This window comes from Grammomys surdaster, unplaced genomic scaffold, assembly GCF_004785775.1.
Source record: "Grammomys surdaster isolate TR1022 unplaced genomic scaffold, NIH_TR_1.0 184, whole genome shotgun sequence".
Lineage (NCBI taxonomy): Eukaryota > Metazoa > Chordata > Mammalia > Rodentia > Muridae > Grammomys > Grammomys surdaster.
In genome coordinates, this window is record NW_021604629.1 from 1,755,595 (window position 1) to 1,778,499 (window position 22,905).

A 22,905-nucleotide genomic window follows, 5' to 3' on the forward strand; every position below is an offset into this window, starting at 1 on the left:
TATAATATATTATATATAATATATATTTAACATATATATGTTAAATCCATTTAGTCCATCATTTCTGTTAGTTTTACTGCATCTCTCTTTAGTTTCTGTTTCCATAATCTGTCCATTGATGAGAGTGGGGTGTTGAAAACTACTACTATTGTGTAAGATGCAATGTGTGCTTAGAGCTTTAGTAAAGTTTCTTTTATAAATGTGGGACCCCTTGCATTGGGAGAATAGATGTTCAGAATTGAGAATTCATCTTGAATGATTTTTCCTTTGATGAGTATGAAGTGTCCTTTCTTATCTTTTCTGATAACTTTTGTTGAAAATCGATTTTATTCGATATTAGAATGGCTACTCCAATTTGTTTCTTGGAACCATTTTCTCAGTAAATTGTTTTCCAGCCTTTACTGTGAGGTAGTATCTGTCTTTGATACTGAGGTGTGTCTCCTGTATGTAGCAAAATGTTGGGTCTTATTTATGTATCCAGTCTTTTAGTCTATATCCTTTTATTAGGGAATTGAGTCCATTGATGTTAAGAGATATTAAGGAATAGTGATTGTTGCTTCCTGTTATTTTTGTTGTTAGAGGTGAAAATATGCTTGTGTGGCTATCTTCTTTTAGATTTGTTGAAAGAATATTATGTTCTTGGTTTTCTAGGGTGTAGTTTTCCTCCTTCTGTTGGGATTTTCTGTCTATCATTCTTTGTAGGGCTGAATCTGTGGAAAGATATTGTGTAAATTTGGTTTTGTTATGGAATATCATGGATTCTCCATCTATGGTAATCGACAGTTTTGCTGGGTATAGTAGCCTGGGCTGGCATTTGTGTTCTCTTAAGGTCTGTATGACATCTTCCCGGGATCTTCTAATTTTCATAGTTCCTGATGAGAAATCTGGTGTAATTCTAATAGGTCTCCCTTTGTATGTTACTTGACCTTTTTATCTTATTGCATTTAATATTCTTTCTTTGTATTGTGCATTTGGTGTTTTGAATATTATGTGATGAGAGGTATTTCTTTTCTAGTCCAATCTATTTGAAGTTCTGTAATCTTCTTGTATGGTTATAGGCATCACTTTCTTTAGGTTAGGGAAGTTTTCTTTTATAATTTTGTTGAAGATATTTGCTGGCTCTTTAAGTTGGGAATCTTCACTCTTTTCTATACCTATTATCCTTAGGTTTGGCCTCCTCATTGTGTCCTTAATTTCCTGGATTTTGGGGGTTAGGAGCTTTTTACATTTTGCATTTCCTTTGACTGTTTTGTCAATGTTTTTATGGTATCTTCTGCACCTGAGATTATCTTTTCTGTCTCTGGTATTCTATTGTTGATGCTTGCATCTATAACCCCTGATCTCTTCCCTAGGTTTTCTATTTCCAGGGTAGTTTCCCTTTGTGATTTCTTTATTTATCCTATTTCTATTTTTAGATCCTTGATGGTTTTGTTCAATTCCCTCACCTGTTTGTTTGTGTTTTCCTGTAAATCTTTAAGGGATTTTTGTGTTTTCTCTTAAAAGGCTTCTATCTGTTTACCTGTGTTCTGTATTTACTTAAGGGAGTTATTCATATCCTCCTTAAAGTCCTCTATTGTCATTATGAGATGTGACTTTAAATCAGAGTCTTGCTTTTCTGGTGTGTTGGGGTATCCAAGGCTCCCTGTGGTGGAAGAACTGGGTTCTGATGATGACAAGTAGCCTTGATTTCTGTTGCTTATGTTCTTGTCCTTGCCTCTCACCATCTGGATATCTCTGGTGTTATCTGGTCTTGTTCTCTCTGACTATGGCTTGTCCCTCCTGAAATCCTGTGTCCCAGTACTCCTGGGATACTAGTCCTCCCTGAGATGAATTTCAGTATGGAGAGCTGTGGCACAGGGTTAACTCTGGTTTGCAGACAAAAACCTGAAGCATACTGTCCCTGACTGTTCCTTGATTCCTATGTGCTGATGACTCTGGGCTGGTCCCTCTTGGCCCAGGATGTTGAGCAGAAGTGGTGGTGTTACTTGTGCTCACAGGTGTGCCATCACTTCTGGGAGACCAGCTCTCTCCCAGCCATATTTGGGTATGAAGTCCTGTGGCACAGGATCAGCTTCAGGCACAGACAGAAACCAGAAGTCACATAACCCATCTTAGCAGTCCCATAACCTCTAAGGAAATAGAAGCAGTCATTAAAAGTATCCTAACCAAAAAAAGCCCAGGACCAGATGGATTTAGTGCAGAATTCTATCAGACCTTGAAAGAAGTCCTAGTACCAATTCTCTTCAAACTATTCCACAAAATAGAAACAGAAAGAATATTACCTAATTTGTTCTTTGAAGTCACAGTTACACTGATACCAAAACCACCTAAAGACCCAACAAAGAAAGAGAACTTCAGATCAATTTCCTTATAATATTGATGCAAAAATACTCAATAAATTTCAAGCAAACTGAATACAAGAACACATTAAAATTATCATTTTCCATTATCATGTAGACGTTATCCAAGGGATACAGGGATGGTTCAATAAGGAAATCCATGAACACTCAAAAAAAAATGTGATCATCTCATAAGATGCTGAAAAAGCCTTTGACAAAATACAACACTCCTTCATGTTAAAAGTCTTGGAAAGATCAGGAACTCAAGGACCATGTCTAAACATAATAAAAGCAACATATGAAAGAAAAAACAATATATAATTAAATAAAAAGATACTTGAAGCAATCACATCAAAATGAGGGACAAAACAACAATGCCCATTCTCTCCCTATCTATTCAATATAGTACTCAAAATTCTAGCCAGAGGAATTATAAAACAATAAGAGGTCAAATGGATACAAATAGGAAAGGAAGAAGTCAAAATATCACTATTTGCATATGATATGATATTATAAACATAAGCAACCCTAAAAATTCTATCAGATAACTTCTATAGCAGATAAATAACTTCAGCAAAGTGGCTGCATATAAAATTAACACAAATCAGTAGCCTTTCTCTATACAAATGATAAAGGGGCTGAGAAAGATATTAGGAAAACAGCATCCTTCATAATAGTCACAAATAATATAAAATATCTTGGGATAACTCTAACCAAAGATGTGAAAGATCTCTGTGACAAGAATTTTCAGTCTCTGAATTTCAGTCTTTGAATTCCTCCTATTTCTAGTGCTTTGTGTATCGAATAAGCTCAGTGACACTTCTAGATGATATTGGACCAAGGAATCAGCTGCTTAAACAAAGCAACATTCCTCTAGCCTTCCTGCCCTTATGTAACTAGAGAAAATTCCACATGTATTTGTAATTTTCAATTTTTTATTAGAAAATATCCATTAGGCATATAGTCAATTTCTCTTTCTAATATTATGTTTATACATTTGGTGTTTACTTATGAAAGAACTTTAGATTTGGGTTTACTGGAAAGATCATAATTTCTTAGATATCCACATGAAAGCACCTTATGAAGCTTCACTTCTACCAGTATAGTGAAGAACTATATATTCGACTGAAGAACAGTCAAGATGATATCCACAAATATGACCTATGAACGGTATACTAAGTATCTAATAACCATAATAATGTAATATATTGTTATTTCATAGCACTATAGAAATTATATTATTAACTGTGGTTTTAAAGAATACTGACTGAAATGGAAAGCCTTTGATTACATTTTGAATATGGAAAAGCAAATGTTACCAATATATTTTTGATTATCTTGAATAAAAATTTATACAAGTTTTTGTGTTCTGTATAAGAAACAGCATTTGTAAATTTTACCTGCTACCTGATACTGCATAATATTGGACAGGTTAGACTTAGTCTTTTATTATATGACATTATTATTATAGTGTTGGCATGAAACACAATTGTTAATGAGAATGGCATTGGAATATCTGCATCAAAGGTGATCCCATTGATATGTAAAACTTTTATGATTTTATGTATACATCCTATATTTGCATTTATATATAATTTAAAAATAAAGGATTAAATAACAAAAAAAAGAATTTTCAGTCTCTCAAGAGAGTATTTTAGAAATTACTTTTAGAAAAAGTGATTGAAGATCTTGATCAACTCATCTCTCAGGAACACCAACTTGATCTATCAGTTACCAATACTGACATCAACTCCCACAACTATGATTTTGTATTAAACTATTGTTTATCAATTTGATAAGATTTTGTCATACTATTGTGAGAAACATGTATATCATTGTTTTTCCTTTGAGACAATCAAACACAGCTCATAATATAGCCTTTATGACTATGTATGATATATTCCTATACTTAAATCTACTTTCTAGGAGAAGACATAGTAATTCGAGCCTTTTCTTTCCGTTGTATTAGCTTATTTTCCTTCAACCCTTTAAATCTATCTGCATATATATACTTAATAGTCAAATGTTTATGTATGACCTATGGTCGTGTACTTTCTATCTACCGTATCAGTATTTTAATTGACATTTTCCAATCAAATATAAATTTGCCATTGTGTTGAAAACAATGTAAATCCATGGTGCCAGGGATACCAGAAGTAGATATTCCAATGTCTTCCTCAATTTTTTTCCACCTTATTTCTTGAGTTGTGGTCTCTCACAGAATTTGGTTCACTAGCTGGCCAGGGAGCTCCTGCAATCTGTCTGTCTTTGGCCTCAGCATTTACATTAGAGAAATTGGCTATGACATTTGACATTTAAGTGATTGCTTCATAATGCAAGTTCAGATCTGCCGGGAGCAGCCCTGCTTATACAACTGAAGGCCTAAAAACATCCATAGGTCTAAAATTAGCAATAGGCCTGACATACATGCCTGCTAGCACCAAGTCTTGGGTCTCTGTGGAAAAACACTGAAACAGATAGCTGGAAGTTATTGTAAACATACAACTTTGGTGGAAGGCCTTGTAAATGGGTAACCTTGGTGGATAGTACCAACTTAGATAAAGACAAGTGAATCATAGGCCGAGTCATAGTAGTCTGTCCCCTGAACCTTCACCCAGCTGACACTCTGTTCTGGAAGATATCTGTACTCCCCCAAACACCTACTTCCCTGTGTCATCCTCTTCCCCACATCCTGCCTTTTTATGTATATAACCTGTGTGTGCAAAAGTAAAAATTACGATCTGATCAGATTATAGACAGGTGGTGACTTCCTTGCATCTTTGCCTGCTCCCCCCCCCCCACCCCCCGCTCTCTTTCAGGTGACCTCCCTGGACTCCTGTTTAATGACCTGTTGGACAGGACACAGATCCTCCTTCTCAACCAGTAAACTCCTACCTGCATAGTGATTATAATGATAGATGTTCTGTTATCAACTAAGAGAAGTTGGGCTGTGTTTAAGATTCACTGTGACATTTTCAGTTTTCTATAGATTCCTTTGCATGTTTTAAACCATGTTGGCTCTGCATTTCCCTAAATGTTACTGAACCTAGAGATTTTTGTGGGATCTGAACTCTGAGATTATATAAATACTGTGTGGTTTCAGGAATTTAAAATGCTACAAACAGTTCAAAACCAAATCTATGCTTCTAGCTTTTAGCAGTATATCCAAATAGTCATTTAAGTTGCCCTTAAGCATGTTAATCCCACCTGTGGTATGCTGTGTGTCTTTTCTCTCCAGGTACTTGTAGTGATAGTTTACCCTATGGCCTAGACTCTTCTGTGAATTCATCAGAAGCCACTGTTTTTAGTTTCTGTACCGTCTGCCATCATCACTGCTGTACTGTGTGTTATGTAACATTTTCCTCTGTTATTGAACCATTCTATATTGCAGAAGGTAAACCAAACACACACACACACATACTGGTCCTCATGATTGCACTCATGCAAAAACCAAACTAAACAAAACAAAAACAGCTTTAGCATGGCCCTGAAGCTGTCCACATCACAACACACCTCCCTCTTGGAGTAAATAATAAATAGTGAGGGTTACTCTCATACAAGACAAGCTACAATGAAAACTCTCAGAGATATAGAGCTGCAAAGATTCTGGGACCAAAAGAGCTGCCTAGAAGAATCGAAGGCCATCTGAACTATCTAGAAGAGGTTTAGATTAGCTAAGTCACTTAGAAAAGACACCATTCAACACTTTGAGCTGCCTGCAGGCTCTGTAGTATGCTCCAGCTTCCCATATTTTGTGAGTTGTCATCCATGCTAGGGTGGGATTTGGTGATGCAGATGTCTTTGAGTCATTTCTGCTCCTGTTAGTAACCCTGTCAGTGTTCCTGTAAGTGACCTCAATAATCTCATTGGTTCACCAACTTGAACTTTGGTGGTATCAGTACTTGGGTCTGTTGTAGGCCTTCTGTTTTGGGTAAATATATGTAAATCTCATCAGTTTTCTCACACAACACTGTGAGAGTAAGAACATCCCACTTCTGATTCTGTTGGGGTTGAATTCATAACTTGGAGGAGTCACAATCTGAAATGTAGCTGATGGAAACCAGCCCTGACACTTTTCGTACATAACTTAATATTTCCAAGAAGTGGAAAATATAATTTTTGCATACAGTTCATTGCCACACCTCATATATGACTGGATGCTTGTACATAAATGACTCCAGATTACAATGTCAAGAAATTTGAGCTCAAAATATTAAATAACTGTATTCATTTCTTTTCTGTCACTGTGGTAAAACACTATAACCAAGAGCAACTCACAGAAGAAATCTTATTTCTGTATACAAGTTCTGGAGGGAGAATCCATACTGGTGAGAGCAAGGCAATAGACTGTGGAAGCAGGAAACCCAGAGACAACATCTGCACAGCAATTTCAAAGCCAAGAAAGCAAATTCTCTGTTATATATGTAAACCTCTATGTATATTGAAAATGCATAGAAAGAAAGTGAGCATAACTCATAAAAAAATATAACTGATAAAAAGTATTACCTACAAAACCACCCCAGAGGCTCACGATATTTTCCTCAAAAGCATCAAGTAGTATGTACATCAGGCTTTGTGAGACATAGTTGTATGCAATAGCTGCTCTGGTCTGCCACTGTTTTATACTAAAGGAGGCTGTAGAAGAAAATCAGTATAACTGCATTCAAATCAATTTTCACAGAAAAAGAAAAAAGCATGGTTTGACCCAACTATTGTGGTATATATTTTCGAACTAAACATGCAAAATAAGTTTTAGAGGAAAATGCATAAAATAATAATATTTAAATTAGAAGTATATTTATTGCAATCATGTTAAAGATAAGTAATTACTCTCCACTGTAATTTTCTCCTCTCTACTTTTCATTCCCTTCTTTGTTTTTAGCTTTGCTTCTGACTGCCTATAACAGACTCATTTTTTACATCCCAACCAGAGCTACAGGCATGCCATTTTTCTGAACCATTTGTAGCTGACATGGTCGCCAATGTACATACAGTATCCGTAGGTAACTGATCACTCTTTAGTGATCATCTTATCCATACTTATAGGACTTCATTAATATTTTAAATATCCAGTCTCTTCTTTCAATATTAGCTCAAACATAACATACACAGAAACTATGCCAACTCACATATTTCAAAAAATTTCACAGTCAAATTGCATTAGAGACTGGATAAATGAGACAGTAATTATGAACACCTACTGCTCTTTCAAAGGAGAAGAGTTGAGTTCCCAACACCAACACCAGGTAACCTAGAACATCATGGAACTCCAGCTCCAGGTGATTCATTGCCCTCTTCTAACCTCTGTTGGTACCTACACATGTGCCAACATTCAATAACATACATAAATAAATATGAAATATTTTTTAATAGCTTTGATGAGATCAACAAAAGAGAAACAAATATTTATGGTAGAACATTATTTGCATGTATGAACCATGGTTGTTTGTGGACAATTATAGTCTCTTGGGTTATATGCTAACTAAGTCTAAAATATAACTGTCTACTAGCATATATGGGCTTCATTGGTTCTGAGAAAGCAGACTGCTATAATTGAAATATTTCACACTACCTTTCCTTTTAATATTCTACCTGATGCTTTCTAGATAGAGCTATATTTGAGATTCTTCTTTTCCTCTTTCCTCCTAAATATGCATCAATGTTAAGAAGAAAATGTAATAAACCATTGCTGGCAAAGTTTAGAAAGAAAGAAAGAAAGAAAGAAAGAAAGAAAGAAAGAAAGAAAGAAGAAAGAAAGAAGAAAGGAAGGAAGGAAGGAAGGAAGGAAGGAAGGAAGGAAGGAAGGAGGTTGAAGAAGACCTCAGAAAATGGCAAGATCTTCCATGCTCTTGGATTGGTAGGATTGACTTAGTAAAAATGGCCATCCTACCAAAAGCAATATACAAATTGAATGCAATTCCCATCCAAATTCCAACACAATTCTTCAAAGACATGGAAAGAGCAATTCTCAATTTCATATGGAAACACATAAACTTAGGATGGTGAAAAAATATTAACAATAAAAGAATTTCTGGGGGAATCGCCATCCCTATCCTCAAGCTATACTATGGAGCAATAGCGATAAAAAAACTGCATGATATTGGTAGAGACAGATAGATTGATCAATGGAATAGAATTGAAGACCCAGAAATAAAAGCGCATACTTATGGACACTTCTTTGACAAAAAGCCAAAAATATACAATGAAAAAAAAAGAAAGCATCTTCAATAAATGATGCTGGTCTAACTGGCAGTCAGTATGTAGAAAAAAAATAGAGCGACATTTGTCACCTTGCACAAAGCTCATCTCCCAATAGATAAAAGACCTCAAAATAAAGCCAGATTCACTGAATCTAATAGAAGATAAAGTAGGAAAGAGTCTAAAACTCATTGGCACAGGGGAAAATTTTGTCAACAAAACTCCAATAGCCCAGGCTCTCAGATCAAGAATTGATAAATGGGACCTCATAAAACTGAAAAGCTTCTATAAGGCAAACAGTCAATAGGACAAATTGGCACCCTACAGATTGGGAAAAAAAACTTCACTAACCCCATATCTGTTAGAGAGCTATTATCCAAAATTTACAAAGAACTCAAGAAGCTAACCAACAAAAAAAAGCAACCCAATCAAAAAATGGGGTAGAGAACTAAACAGAGAATTCAAAACAGAAGAATCTTCAAAGTCTGAGAAGCACTTAAAGAAATGTTCAAAGTCCTTAGTGATCAGCAAAATAAAAAACAACCCTGAGATTCCACCTTACAGCAATAAGAAAGATATATATAAAAAAAATTACCTCAGGTGACAGCACATGTTAGCAAGGATGTGGAGATAAAGGAACATTCCTCCATTGCTGGTGCGAGTGCAAACTGGTACAACCACTCTGAAAATAGATCTGGAGGTTCCTCAGAAAATTGGAAATAGATTTATCTGAAGACCCAGCTAGATCTCTCTTGGGCATATTACCAAAAATTGCTCCACTATGCCTTAGGGGCACTTGTTCCACTATGTTCATAGCAGCCTTGTTTGTGATAGTCAAAGATGGAAGCAACCCAGATGTCACACAATCCAAGAATGGATACAGAAAATGTGGTTCATTTACACAATGGAATACTTCTCAGCTATTAAGAACAAGGACATCATGAGTTTTGCAGGTAAATTGATGGAACTCAAAATTTCATCCTGAGTATGATAACTCAGAGCCAAAAAGACATTTATGCTATGTACTCACTAATAAGTGAATACTAGCCAAAAAAGTACAGAATACCCAGAACACAATCCACAGAACTCAAGAATGTTAACAAGCTGAAGAACCCAAGTGAGAATGCCTCAGTCCCACTTGGGAGGGAGAAGTCAGCAATCACAGGGGTCAGAGAGAGGGAGGGACTTGGATGGGAGATGGAATAGGGAGGGGAAGAGGGTAACATGATCAGGTATTCTAGGGTAGGGGAGAAACAGAACTGAAGCCCTGAGTGCCAGCAAAAGAATGTAAACAGGCAACCTCAGGAGGTAGAAGGTGGGGAGGGTACCCTCTAGAATGTACCAGAGACCTGGGAGGTAAGAGACTCTCAGAACTCAAAGGGAGGGTCTTAGATTAAATTTCCTACCATGGGGAGAGGGAACTTGTAGAGTCCACCTCCAGTAGAAGGACAGGGAATCAAGTGGAGAGATGTGGTTGCCATCCCACAGTCAAAAACTCTGGCCCAGAATTTTTCCTGTCTAAAAGAACTGCAGGAACAAAAATAGAGAAGAGACTGAGGAAAAAGAGGTCCAGTGACAGGTCCAAATTGGTATCCATCTCAAGGGGAGGCTACAAGACCTGACACTATTATTGATGCTGTGGTGTGCTTACAGACAGGAGCCTAGCATGACTGCCCTCCAAGAGGCCCAACAAGCAGCTGACTGAGACAGATGCAGATACTTACAACCAACTAATGGACTGAAGTCAGGAACCACTGTGGTTGAATTAAGTTGGAAGAAGTTGAGGTGGAGGTCGACCTCATAGAAAGATTAGCAGTCTCAGCTAACCTGGACTCGAGATATATCTCAGATACTGAGCCAACACCCAGGCAGCATACACTAGCTGGTCCAAGACCCCTGACATATATACAGCAGAGGACTGCCTGGTCTGGTCTCAGTGAGAGAAGATGCACCTAACCCTCCTCGAGAGACTTGAGGCCCTTGGGAGTAGGGAGACCTGGCTGGTTGGAAAGTGGCAATATCCTCTTCGAGGTAGGGGGACAGTGTGAGGAGGAGAAATGTGATGAGGAACTATTGGAGGGCAGATAGGGAGGGGTGATAATGACTGAACTATAAAAGATTAAAGATATTTTTTAAAAAAATAGTTTCTACAACAGATAAATAATTTGGTAGCAAAACCTATTCAGATACATTATCATAAATTAGCTATGGAGGACCACAAGACTCAAGATGAGGTTGTTACTCTACCCAGGGTGTTACCAAAACCCATCTCCACCCAACCTAAAGAGGGGACTTCCACCTCTAGACCAAGCAGAGAGGGGCCACCCAGAACCCCCTCTGACTGGCGATCTGAATTCTTGCTTAGGCTGCAAGGCTAAGCACTGCAAGGGAATATAAATAAAAGTTAAAAATATCTCTCTGGGTTCCCTGAGGGACAAGCCTGACTCCAAAGGGGTTGATGTCAAAAGTATCCCCTCTTCAGGAAAAAGACATCGGGATGGGTATGGCCCTCATGCCTCACTGGACAACGACAGGGGGACTGGAGCCATTACAAGGTCCCCTTCAAATACTGGAGGTCAGGCCTCTATCCCCGCCTTCACAAGTTTAGAATTGCCACAGCCTTTCTATACTTAGAGAAGGGAGGAGATGTCAGGGTCAGCCCTGCTTATACACTGAAGGCCTAAAATCAGCCATAGGCCTAAAATCAGCAATAGGCCTGTCATACATGTATATAAACACCAAGTCTTGGGTCTCAGTGGAAAAACATTGAAACAGATGGCTATAAGCTAATGAAAACAGGCAGCTTTTGTGGAAATTTACAAGCCTGAGTAGTCATAGACCTTGTAAATAGGTAGCTTTGGCAGACAATACCAACTTAGATAAGGACAAGTGAGTCATAGGCAGAGTCAGTGACCTGTCCCCTGAACCTTCACCCAGCCAATACCCTGTTCTGAAAGGTTTCTGTATTCCCCCTGAACATCCACACTCCAGTGTCATCCCCTTCCCCACATCCTGCCTTTCTGTGTTTATAACCCCTGTGTGAATGAATTACAATTTGAGAAAAAATAAATAAATTATTTTTTAAAAAAATCCTAACGTTAAAGCACTAATCTGTCAAGCTTCAAGATCAAAGGACCCCTTCCCAACCCCACCAACCCATCTCAGGTCTGTTTACTGCTTGATGTTCTTTTTCTATTGCAGAATATATTCAAGGGGAAATACATCAAACTGGGTCAAATATTTGTAACATTAACAACATGTCACAAAACAGAAGAAAATACATTTTCTCTTCAGTAAACATGCACCCTACAACTCCATTCACACTTACTCAAAAGGAATTTCTAATCATTAGCTTTGAAGTGGACCCACTGTATGCCCAGATGGACAGCCCTTCTCAAATGACAAGAAAGCTTCAAAGCTTTAAATCTTTAGTCTAATAAAGAACAGCAATTCCTCACACACACACACACACACACACACACACACACGCACACACACACAAAGTTTCTAGATATGAGACCATAGGATGTTTTCTATGACGTATTTGGCTCATTACAAATCCTTCCATTGCATGTATTTTTCCTGAACACCACGGGGCTTTTAATGATTGAATAAAAGCCAGTGATTATGTACATCATCTTTCCTTTATCTATTCTTCAGCTGATGAGCTCTTGGGCTTACTACGTACTTTGGTTAATGGTGGTAGAATTAAAGTAGTTATGCCAGTGGCTCTCATAAGATAACATAATTACATTAGGATATATGTCTTGGGGACTTCTGGTCTGGGCCCAAGCATAGAGCAGATTCCAGGTTGCAGCTCTGTACCCAACCTCACAAAACCCAGAGGAAGAGGACCTCCCAGGAGCTTTAACTCAGGTAGTATCTCAGGTAAGGAGACAGCTACACCTGCTCCAAACAGGGGTAACTCGAACCCACTGGGACTCAGGAACTCACTCCTGGCCTGGAGCACGGTTTCCTTCTGGTCTGAGCCCAAGTGCTCAGCAGACCCCGGGAGTCAGCTCTGCACACAATCTCACAGAACCCAGAAGAAGCGGGGCTCCCAGGAGCTCTAACCCAAGCAATAGAGCAGTATCTTAGGCAAAGCAGGAACACTTGCCCCAAACAGGGAATAACAGGAACCCACTGGTACCCAGGAATTCATTCCTGGCCCAGAGCTTGGGTTCCTTCTGGTCTCCACCTGAGCATTGAGCAGATCTTGGGCCTCAGCTCTAACCCCAGCAGCAAAACCCATCTCAAAGAGTTCTGACACAACCTAGATAATAGGAAAGACAAGGCTCCAGTCAGAGACAGTGCAGATAGCACAAAGGAGATTCAGATGGCAAAAGGCAAGAGCAAGAACATAAGCATCAGCAACCCAAGGTACTTGCCATCATCAGAACCTAGTTCTCCCACATTAGAAAGTCCTGAACTCCCCATATAACCAGGAAAACAAGAACCAGATCTAAAATCACTTCTAATGATGATGATAGAGGACTTTAAGAAGGACATAATTAACACTCTCAATGAATTTGAGGAGAACACAGGTAAACAGGTACAAGCCCTTAAAGAGGAAACACAAAAATCCCTTAAGGAATTACAAGAAAACACAAACAGGTGAAGGAATTGGACAAAACCATCCAGGACATAAAAATAGAAGTATAAACAATAAAGACATCACAAAGGGAGACTACCCTGGAGATAGAAAACCTAAGAAAGAAATCAGGTGTCATAGACACAGGCATCACCAACAGAATACAAGAGATAGAAGAAAGAATCTAAGGTGTAGAAGATACCATAGAAAATATTGACACATCTGTCAAAGAAAAGGCAAAATGCAAAAAGTTCTTAACACAAAACATCCAGGAAATCCAGGACACAAAGAGAAGACCAAACCTAAGGATAATAGGTATAGAAGAGAGTGAAGATTCCAAACTTAAAGGGCCAATAGATATCATCAACAAAATTATAGAAGAAAACTTCCATAACCTAAGGAATGAGATACCCCTAATCATACAAGAAGCCTACACAATGCCAAATAGGCTAGATCAGAAAAGAAATACCTCCTGTAACATAATAATCAAAACACAAAATGCACAAAACAAAGAAAGAATTTTAAAAGCAGTAAGGGAAAAAGGCCAAGTAACATATAAAGGCAGACCTATCAGAATTACACCTGACTTCTCACTAGATACTATAAAAGCCAGAAAATCCTGTCAAATATCATACAGACCCTAAGAGAACATGAATGCCACCCCAGGCAAAACCCAGCAAAACTTTCAATTACCATAGATGGAGAAACTAAGATATTCCACGACAAAACCAAATTTGCACAGTATCTTTCCACAAACCCAGCACTACAAAGTATAATAGCAGGAAATCTCCAATACAAGGAGAGCAATTATACCCTAGAAAGAGCAAGAAAATAATCCCCTTCCAACAAACCCAAAAGAAGATAACCACACAAACAATGCCTCCACTATTAGCAAAAATGACAGGAAGCAACAATACCCTCTCCTTAATATCTCTTAACATCAATGGACTCAATTCCCCAATTAAAAAGTCATAGGCTAATGGACTGGATATGCAAACAGGACCCAGCTTTTTGCTGCATACAGGAAACCCACCTCAGTGACAAAGACAGACACTACCTTAGAGTAAAAGGTTGGAAAACAATTTTTCAAGCAAATGGCCCTAAGAAACAAGTTGGAGTAGCCATTCTAATATCGAAAAAAATTAACATTCAACTTAAAACTATCAAAAAGGATGAGGAAGGACATTTCATACTTGTCAAAGGAAAAGTCAACCAACATGAACTCTCAATTATGAATATCTATGCGCCAAATGCAAGAGCACCCACTTTCATAAAAGAAACCTTACTAAAGCTCAAAGCACACATTGCCCTCACATAATAATAGTGGGAGACTTCAACACCCCACCCTCAGCAATGGATAGATCATGGAAACAGAAACTAAACAGAGATACAGTGAAACTAACAGAAGTTATGGACCAAATTGACTTAACAGATATCTATAGAACATTTTACTCTAAAGCAACAGAATATACCATTTCTCAGCACCTCATGGTATCTTCTCCAAAATAGACCATATAATTGGGCACAAAACAGGCCCCAACAGATACAAAAAAATTGAAATAATCCCATGCATCCTATCAGATCTCCATGGTCTAAGGCAGTTCTTCAATAATGACAAAGACAATGGAAAGCCCACATTCACATGGAAACTGAACAACACCCTACTCATTGATAATCTGGTCAGGGGAGAAATAAAGAAAGAAATTATAGACTTTTTAGAATTTAATGAAAATGATGACACATCATACCAAAACCTATGGGATACAATGAAAGCACTGGTAAGAGGAAAATTCATAGCTCTAAGTGCATACAAAAAGAAACTAGAGAGAGCATACACTAGCAGCTTGACAACCCACCTGAAGGCCCTAGAACAAAAAGAAGCTAATACACCCAAGAGGAGTAGACGGCAGGAAATAATCAAACTCAGGGCTGAAATCAACCAAATAGAAACAAAAAGAACTATATAAAGCATCAATAAAACCAGGAGCTGGTTCTTTGAGAAAATCAACAAGATAGGTAAACCCTTAGACAGACTAATCAGAGGTCAGAGAGACAGTATCCAAATTAATAAAATCAGAACTGAAAAGGGTGACATAACAACAGAACCTGAGGAAATTCAAAAAATCATCAAATCCCACTACAAAAGCCTATACTCAACAAAACTGGAAATTTTTGGATGAAATCCAAAAATCTGGATGAAATGTACAATTTTCTAGACAAATATCAGTTACCAATGTTAAATAAAGAGCAGATAAACCATCTAAACAGTCCCATACCCCCAAAAGAAATAAAAGCAGTCATTAAGAGTCTCCCCACAAAAAAAAGTCCGTGGCCAAACAGTTTTAGTGCAGAATTCTATCAGACCTTCAAGGAAGACCTAATACCAATTCTCTTCAAAATATTCCACAAAATAGAAACAGAAATAACACTACCCAATTCATTCTATGAAGCCACAATTATGCTCATACCTAAACCACACAAAGACCCAACAAAGAAAGAGAACTTCAGAACACTCTCCCTTATGAACATCAATTCAAAAATACTAAATAAAATTCTAGCGAACTGAATCCAAGAACACATCAAAACAATTATCCATCACAATCAAGTAGGCTTTATCCCAAGAATGCAGGGTTGGTTCAATATATGGAAATCCATCAATGTAATCCACTATATAAACAAACTCAAAGAAAAAAAAAACACATGATCATCTCACTGGAAACTGAGAAAGCACTTGACAAAATTCAACACCCCTTCATGATAAAAGACTTGGAAAGATCAGGAATTCAAGGTCCATAGCTAAACATAGTAAAAGCAATATACAAGAAACCAGTGGCCAACATCAAAATAAATGGAAAGAAACTTGAAGCAATCCCACTAAAATCAGGGACTAGGCAAGGCTGCCCACTCTCCCCCTACTTCTTTAGTATAGTATTGGAAGTCCTAGCCAGAGCAATTAGGCAACACAAAAAGGTCAAAGGGATACAAATTGGAAAGGAAGAAGTCAAAATCTCACTATTTGCAGATGATATGACAGTATACTTAAGTGACCCCAAAACTTCCACCAGAGAACTGCTAAACCTGATAAACAACTTTAGCAAAGTGGCTGGATATAAAATTAACTCAAGCAAATCAGTAGCCTTCCTCTACTCAAAAGATAAACTGGCTGAGAAAGAATTATGGAAATGACACCTTTCACAATAGTCATAGATAATATAAAATACGTTGGTGTGAATCTAACCAAGCAAGTAAAACAGCTGTATGACAAGAACTGCAAGCCCCTGAAGAAAGAAATCGAAACAGATCTCAGAAGATGGAAAGATCTCCCATGCTCATTAAAAGGATTAATATAGTAAAAATGGCTATCTTGCCAAAAGCAATCTACAGATTTAATGCAATCCCCATCAAAATTCCCATTCAATTCTTCACAGAGATAGAAAGAGCAATCTTAAAATTCATTTGGAATAACAAAAACTCCAGGATAGTGAAAACTACTCTCAGCAATAAATGAACTTCTGGAGGAATCACCATCCCTGACTTCAAGCTGTACTACAAAGCAATAGTGATAAAAACTGCATGGTACTGGAACAGAGACAGGCAGGAGGATCAATAAAATAGAATAGAAGACCCAGAAATGAACCCCCATACCTATGGTCACTTGATCTTTGACAAAGGAGCTAAAACCATCCAGAGGAAAAAAGACAGCATTTTCAACAAATGGTGCTGGTCCAACTGGAGGTCAGCATGTAGAAAAATGCAAATTGATCCATACTTTTCTCCTTGTACAAAGCTCAATTCCAAGTGGATCAGGGACCTCCACATAAAACCAGCTACACTGAAACTATTAGAAGAGAAATTGGGGAAAAGCCTCAAACACATAGGCACAGGAGAAAAGTTCCTGAACAGAATACCAATGGCTTGTTCTCTAAGACCAAGAATTGACAAATGGGACCTCATAAAACTGCAAAGCTCTGTAAAGCAAAGGACACAGTCAATAGGACAGAGTGGCAACCAACAGATTGGGAAAAGATCTTCACCAACCCAATATCTGATAAAGGGCTAATATCCAAGGTATACAAAGAACTGAAGAAATTAGACTCTAGACAATCAAAGAACCCTATTTAAAAATGCAGCACAGAGCTGAACAAAGAATTCTCAACTGAGGAAGCTCGAATGGTTGAGAAGCACCTAAAGAAGTGTTCAGCATCCCTAGTCATCAGGGAAATGCAAATGAAAACAACACTGAGATTCCACCTCACACCAGTCAGAATGGCTAAGATCAAAAACACAGGTGACAACAGATGTTGGCGAGGATGTGAAGAAATAGGAACACTCCTCCATTGTTGGTGGGATTGTAAGCTGGTAAAACCACTATGGAAACAGTCTGGCGGTACATCAGAAAATTGAACATAGTGTTACCTGAGGACCCAGCTATACCACTCCTGGGCATATACCCAAAAGATGTTTCAACATACAACAGGGACACATGATCAACTATGTTCATAGAAGCCTTATTTATAATAGCCAGAAGTTGGAAAGAACCCAGATGTCCTTCAACAGAAGAATGGATGCAGAAAATGTGGTACATTTATACAATGGAGTACTACTCAGCTATTAAAAACAATGAGTCCATGAAATTCTTGGGCAAATGGATGGAGCTGGAAAGTATCATCCTGAGTGAGGTGGCCCAATCTCAAAATAACATACATGGTATGCACTCACTGATAAGTGGATATTAGCCCAAAAGCTCACAATAACTAAGACACAACAAATAGACCACTTGAAACTTAAGAAGAAGAAGGAAGACCAAAGTGTGTGTGGTTTGGTCCTTTTAAGAATGAGTATCGAGTTACGAGGTCGCCCTCCCTCTCCTTTGCAGTCCTGAGCTCGCAGTCCCAGGTTTTGGTTGCTGCGTCCTTAGCTGACATCAGAAAAATGGCTCCAAATTCCTAGTGCATGAGAAGATCTGGTTTGACAAGCTTAAATATGACGATGCAGAAAGGAGGTTCTACGAGCAGATGAACAGGCCTGTGACCTCTGGCTCCTGCCAGGAGAATGGTGCCAGTGTGATCCTCCGAGACACTGCAAGAGCCAGAAAGAACATCCAGAAATCCTTGGCTGGAAGCTCAGGCCCTGGAGCCTCCAGTGGACCTGGTGGATACCACAGTGAGCTCATTGTCTTGATTGCCAATCTGGAAGTGGAGAACCAGAACCTTCGAGATGTTGTCCAAGATTTGCAGCAGGCCATTTCCAAGCTGGAGGCCCGGCTGAGCACTCTGGAGAAGAGTTCACCTACTCACCGAGCCACAGCCCCACAGACCCAACATGTCTCTCCTATGCGTCAAGTGGAGCCCCCAACCAAGAAAGGAGCCACACCACCAGAGGACGATGAGGACAATGACATTGACTTGTTCGGCAGTGAAGAGGAAGAAGATAAGGAGGCTGCCCGACTACAGGAGGAGAGGCTACGCCAGTACGCAGAGAAGAAGGTCAAGAAGCCTACGCTGGTGGCCAAATCCTCCATCCTCTTGGATGTTAAACCTTGGGATGATGAGACTGACATGGCCCAGCTAGAGACTTGGATGGGCTGGTTTGGGGGGCCTCCAAGCTTGTGCCCATTGGCTATGGTATCCGGAAGCTGCAGATCCAGTGTGTGGTGGAAGATGACAAAGTGGGCACCGACCTGCTCGAGGAGGAGATCACCAAGTTTGAGGAGCATGTGCAGAGTGTTGACATCGCAGCTGTCAACAAGTTCTGAAAGTGGAGAGTGTGGTTTCATGTGTGTGAGGACCTGCTGAGATTAAAGACTGAGACTCCAAAAAAACAAAACAAAACAAAACAAAAAAAAAAAACGAATGAGTATCAAAAGATTCAACCAGAACTCCCAAACTCTAAACCTCCAGCCTGAGAACACAAAGGGAGGGACTCATCTCTCCATCTGTATTGGTAATTGAGAGTGGCCTTGTCAGACATCAGTGGAAGTGGAGGGCCATGGTCCCTGAAAGTTTGGATTCCCTACTGTGTTGGGAAATTCGAGAGGAGGGAGATGGGACTGGGAGGATGTTTGGAGCACACCCTCATAAAAATAGGAGGAGGAGGTATGGGATAAGGGATTTTGGAGGAGAATGGGAGAGGAGATAGCATTGAAAGGTAAATACATAAAATATCCAATTTAAAAAAAAAAACAGATAAAGGGTCTGAAAAAAAAAAGAGAGAGTTTACTTATTTCACATTACTTTCTTTTTTTTTTTATGAAGCATAAGGGATTATGTCTTCTTTTTTTTTTTATTTCTTTTTATTTTTTTTTTTGAACATGAAATGCTTTTTTTTTTATAGCATGTTTTACAAGGGGAGGGGGTAAGAGGGGCCAGGTGGTGGAAAAGTACAAAATCTTCTTGGCCTGTGCCTTGAAACATGTCATGGTCTATATGGTACACTGCCTTGAATTATGATCTACCTGCAGTTCTTCAGAAGATATGGTACACTGCTTGAGTTATGGTCTCCCTGCTATTCTTAAGAAGACATGGTACTCTGCTTTGAGTCTATCTGCAGTTGCTAAGCAGGATCTTGCAGTTGCCAAGCTTCAGAGGACATTGTGCAGGTGGGGAAAGGTAGGGGGTAAGGGTAAGGGCGAGGGTCCTGGCTTCTGGCATCTCCCCCTTCTCTGTTTAGTTAGAGAAGGCGTCTTATGTTCAATCCCAACTATGTGAGTTTTGAATTTGGATGTCTAATTATGGGGGGTCTTAGACAAGTTCACAACCCCAAAACACTGATGTGAGACGAGTCACATCGATGGTCGAAGGCTTTAGGCTGTCGACGATGGGCAACGTCAAGGGACTCTGATGTGGGTGAAAGGAGGGTGAGAGCCCTGTCTTAGGCCATGTAGGCTGTACCCACTCCCAGCACCACGCACTCCTTTTCGGCTGCATTGGGTGGGCCCCTGGGAAGTGGACCTACAATAATCCCGTCATTGGGCTAACTCACAGCCATCCTAGACTCTTGTAAATGTTCAAGTTACCAACCATTTGTCAGTTTGGGGTGTAATATTGTCATAAAGGAAGGCTCCCCAATGTTAGCGGCCATATCAAGGGTGGCCTTGGTTTAGGAAAAAGCCAATTTTTGTTGTGGTGATCAAGAGGCCAAGCTCTCTAGCGAGAGAAATGAGGGCAAAGCCAGGCATACCAGGAACCCTTCTGGAGGGTGTGGAAGTCTAGGGGTCGACCGTATGGGGAGGCAGGGGAGCTGACAGCTGTGTCAGTCTCCTTCGGAGTCACTTCTGGATCCTCTGCAATTTTCAGCTGATGGTAATGAACTTCAACTGCCTTCTTGATGGCAGCATCAACCTGGTTCCGTGGACGACAGGTCACGGGCGATGATCTCTGTCTTGCTCAATCTTGATGTCGTGCGCACATCCTCTCAATGAGGGTCCGTCCGGATGGGTCCGTGCCTCGAGCCCCACGTCTGGGTGCCACTTGACCCGACCGGCGGGTCCTGGTTATTCGTGGGGGCGAGGAGGACTGCAACCTGCTATTCTTCAGAAGATATGGTACACTGCTTGAGTTATGGTCTCCCTGCTATTCTTCAGATGTACAATGCTTTGAGTCTATCTGCAGTTGCCAAGCAGGATCTTGCAGTTGCCCAGCTTCAGGGGACCTTGTGCAGGTGGGAAAAGGTAGGGGGTGAGGGTAAGGGCGAGGCTCCTGGCTTCTGGTCCATCTGGGTTAGAACTTCTAATAGCAGGCATCACGGGTGATTCAATTTTACCTGGAAAGAAAAAAGAAGGGGATTCTCAGGGAGATTTCTCTTCCCTGGATGTAAATTGTTATTCATCGTATTTATGATTGGGCCTGGCTTTGTGAGGGTATCTATTTTTTTCATTAATATTTGTGGTAGCCGGTTAGCTGTGCCTTCTGTGGTATTGGGCAGGCATATCAGTCCTCGGCTCCATAAGGGAACTGGGACTGGGGCATTCCCTTTATGGGTATGAGGGTCCTTCCCCATATCTGTGGCAAAGTTTTGTTGGTCTTGGTGGTGCCCGAGGTCACCAACATGGTCAGCAAGAGATTTGCCATGAGCTTTCAGCTTTAGAGAGAGAAAAGTGAACAAGGCATGATGGAGAGTATTTCAGGGGGACTCCTTCTGAGGGGGTACCATTCCCCCTCTTTTGTTTTTAAAGCCAATTTTTCAGAGTTCTTGTAAAATCAGGGCAGAAGCGCCAACAGTTGCTCCTTCCACACTCAGAGAGTCATGAAGGCCTTATTTAAGGATATATAAATCTATATTAATAATCTTTTGTCAAAGGACTTTTATAGCTCCACTGACAATTAATCAGACTATATGATGTATCGATTAGAAATAGCTTTTTCTACTTTTTGTGAGATTACCTCTCTTTTGTCAATTAACTGTTGAGGAAGTTAGGGTTTACCTCTCTCTTGAGAATATTGAACAGAGATTTAAATTCTTTTGTGGAGAGCTTAAAATAGTATCTTAGCCAATTTGCATCTCCTAGAAAAAAATATGGAACGCTTCACGAATTTGTGTGTCATCCTTGCGCAGGGGCCATGCTAATCTTCTCTGTATCGTTCCAATTTTAGTATATGTGCTGCCGAAGCGAGCACTTCACATTACTTTCAAAAGTTTCTAGGAGATGTTAATTGGCTAAGATCTTATTTTAAGCTCTCCACAAAAGAATTAAGTCTCTGCTTAATATTCTCAAGAGAGATGTAAATCCTAATTTCCCTAAACAATTAATTGACAAAAGAGAAGTAAACTCACAAAAAGTAGAAGAAGCTATTATTAACCGATATATTATATAGTCTGGTTAGTTGCTGGCTGTGCTATAACAGTCCTTTGATAAAAGAGATTATTAATATAGATTTATATTTCTTTAAATAGTGTCTTCATGACTCTCTGAATGTGGAAGGAACAGCTGTTGGTGCTTCTGCCCTGATTTTACAAGAGCTCTGAAAAACTGGCTTTAAAAACAAAAGAGGGGGAACAGTACCCCCCCAGAAGAAGTCCCCCTGAAATACTCTCCATCATGCCTTGTTCACTTTTAGAACTGTTCACTCTCTAAAACTGAAAGCTCATGGCAAATCTGCTGCTGACTGCCTCTGGCATCACCGAGACCAATAAAAACTACGCCACAGCTATGTCAAGGACCCTCTTATTTATGCTTAAAGGGAAAAGCCCGGACTCAGTTTTCTCATGGGGCCAAGGATTGATATGCCTGTTTGATACCACAGAAGGCACAGCTAACAGGCTACCAAAATGATTAATTAAATAAATAGATACCCTCACAAAGCCAGGCCCAACCATAAATAAGGTGAATAAAAATTGACATCCAGGGAAGAGAAATCTCCCTGAGAATTCTCTTCTTTTTCCTTTCCAGGTAAAAATGAATCACCCGTGATGTCTGCTGATAGAAGTTCTAAACCAGATGCTGGCCTTTGAACTTATACTACTCAGACCTTCGATGGACCATTGACAAGAACATCAAACAGCGAGAAATTGACATCACTAATCTAAAAATTCCCTCATTTCACAGTCTGAAGAGACCTCCAAAAATCACGAAGATCCTTATTGGACTTGATTTACTCTATTACAAAAGAAAAGGCCGTGTACAGCTCTCGACTGTGTACAGCCCTTAAAGAAGAATGTTGCCTGTACATAGACAAGACAGGGATGGTTAAAGAGAGCATGAAAAAGGTCAGAGAAGGCCATGAGAAAAGTAAGAAAGAGAAAGAGAAAGAGAAAGAGAAAGAGAAAGAGAAAGAGAAA

At 39.4% G+C, this 22,905-nt stretch overlaps 1 non-coding gene and 1 pseudogene across 1 annotated transcript; one reads left to right on the forward strand and one right to left on the reverse strand.

The window, feature by feature from the left end:
* Positions 1–18,883, forward strand: part of LOC114621670 — a 27,129-nt pseudogene extending 8,246 nt beyond the window's left edge.
* Positions 18,884–21,636: 2,753 nt separating this feature from the next.
* LOC114621787 lies at positions 21,637–21,743 on the reverse strand. Its single transcript, XR_003711475.1, has one exon. It is a non-coding gene; the product is annotated as a U6 spliceosomal RNA (small nuclear RNA).
* Between the last annotated feature and the right edge of the window lie 1,162 nt (positions 21,744–22,905).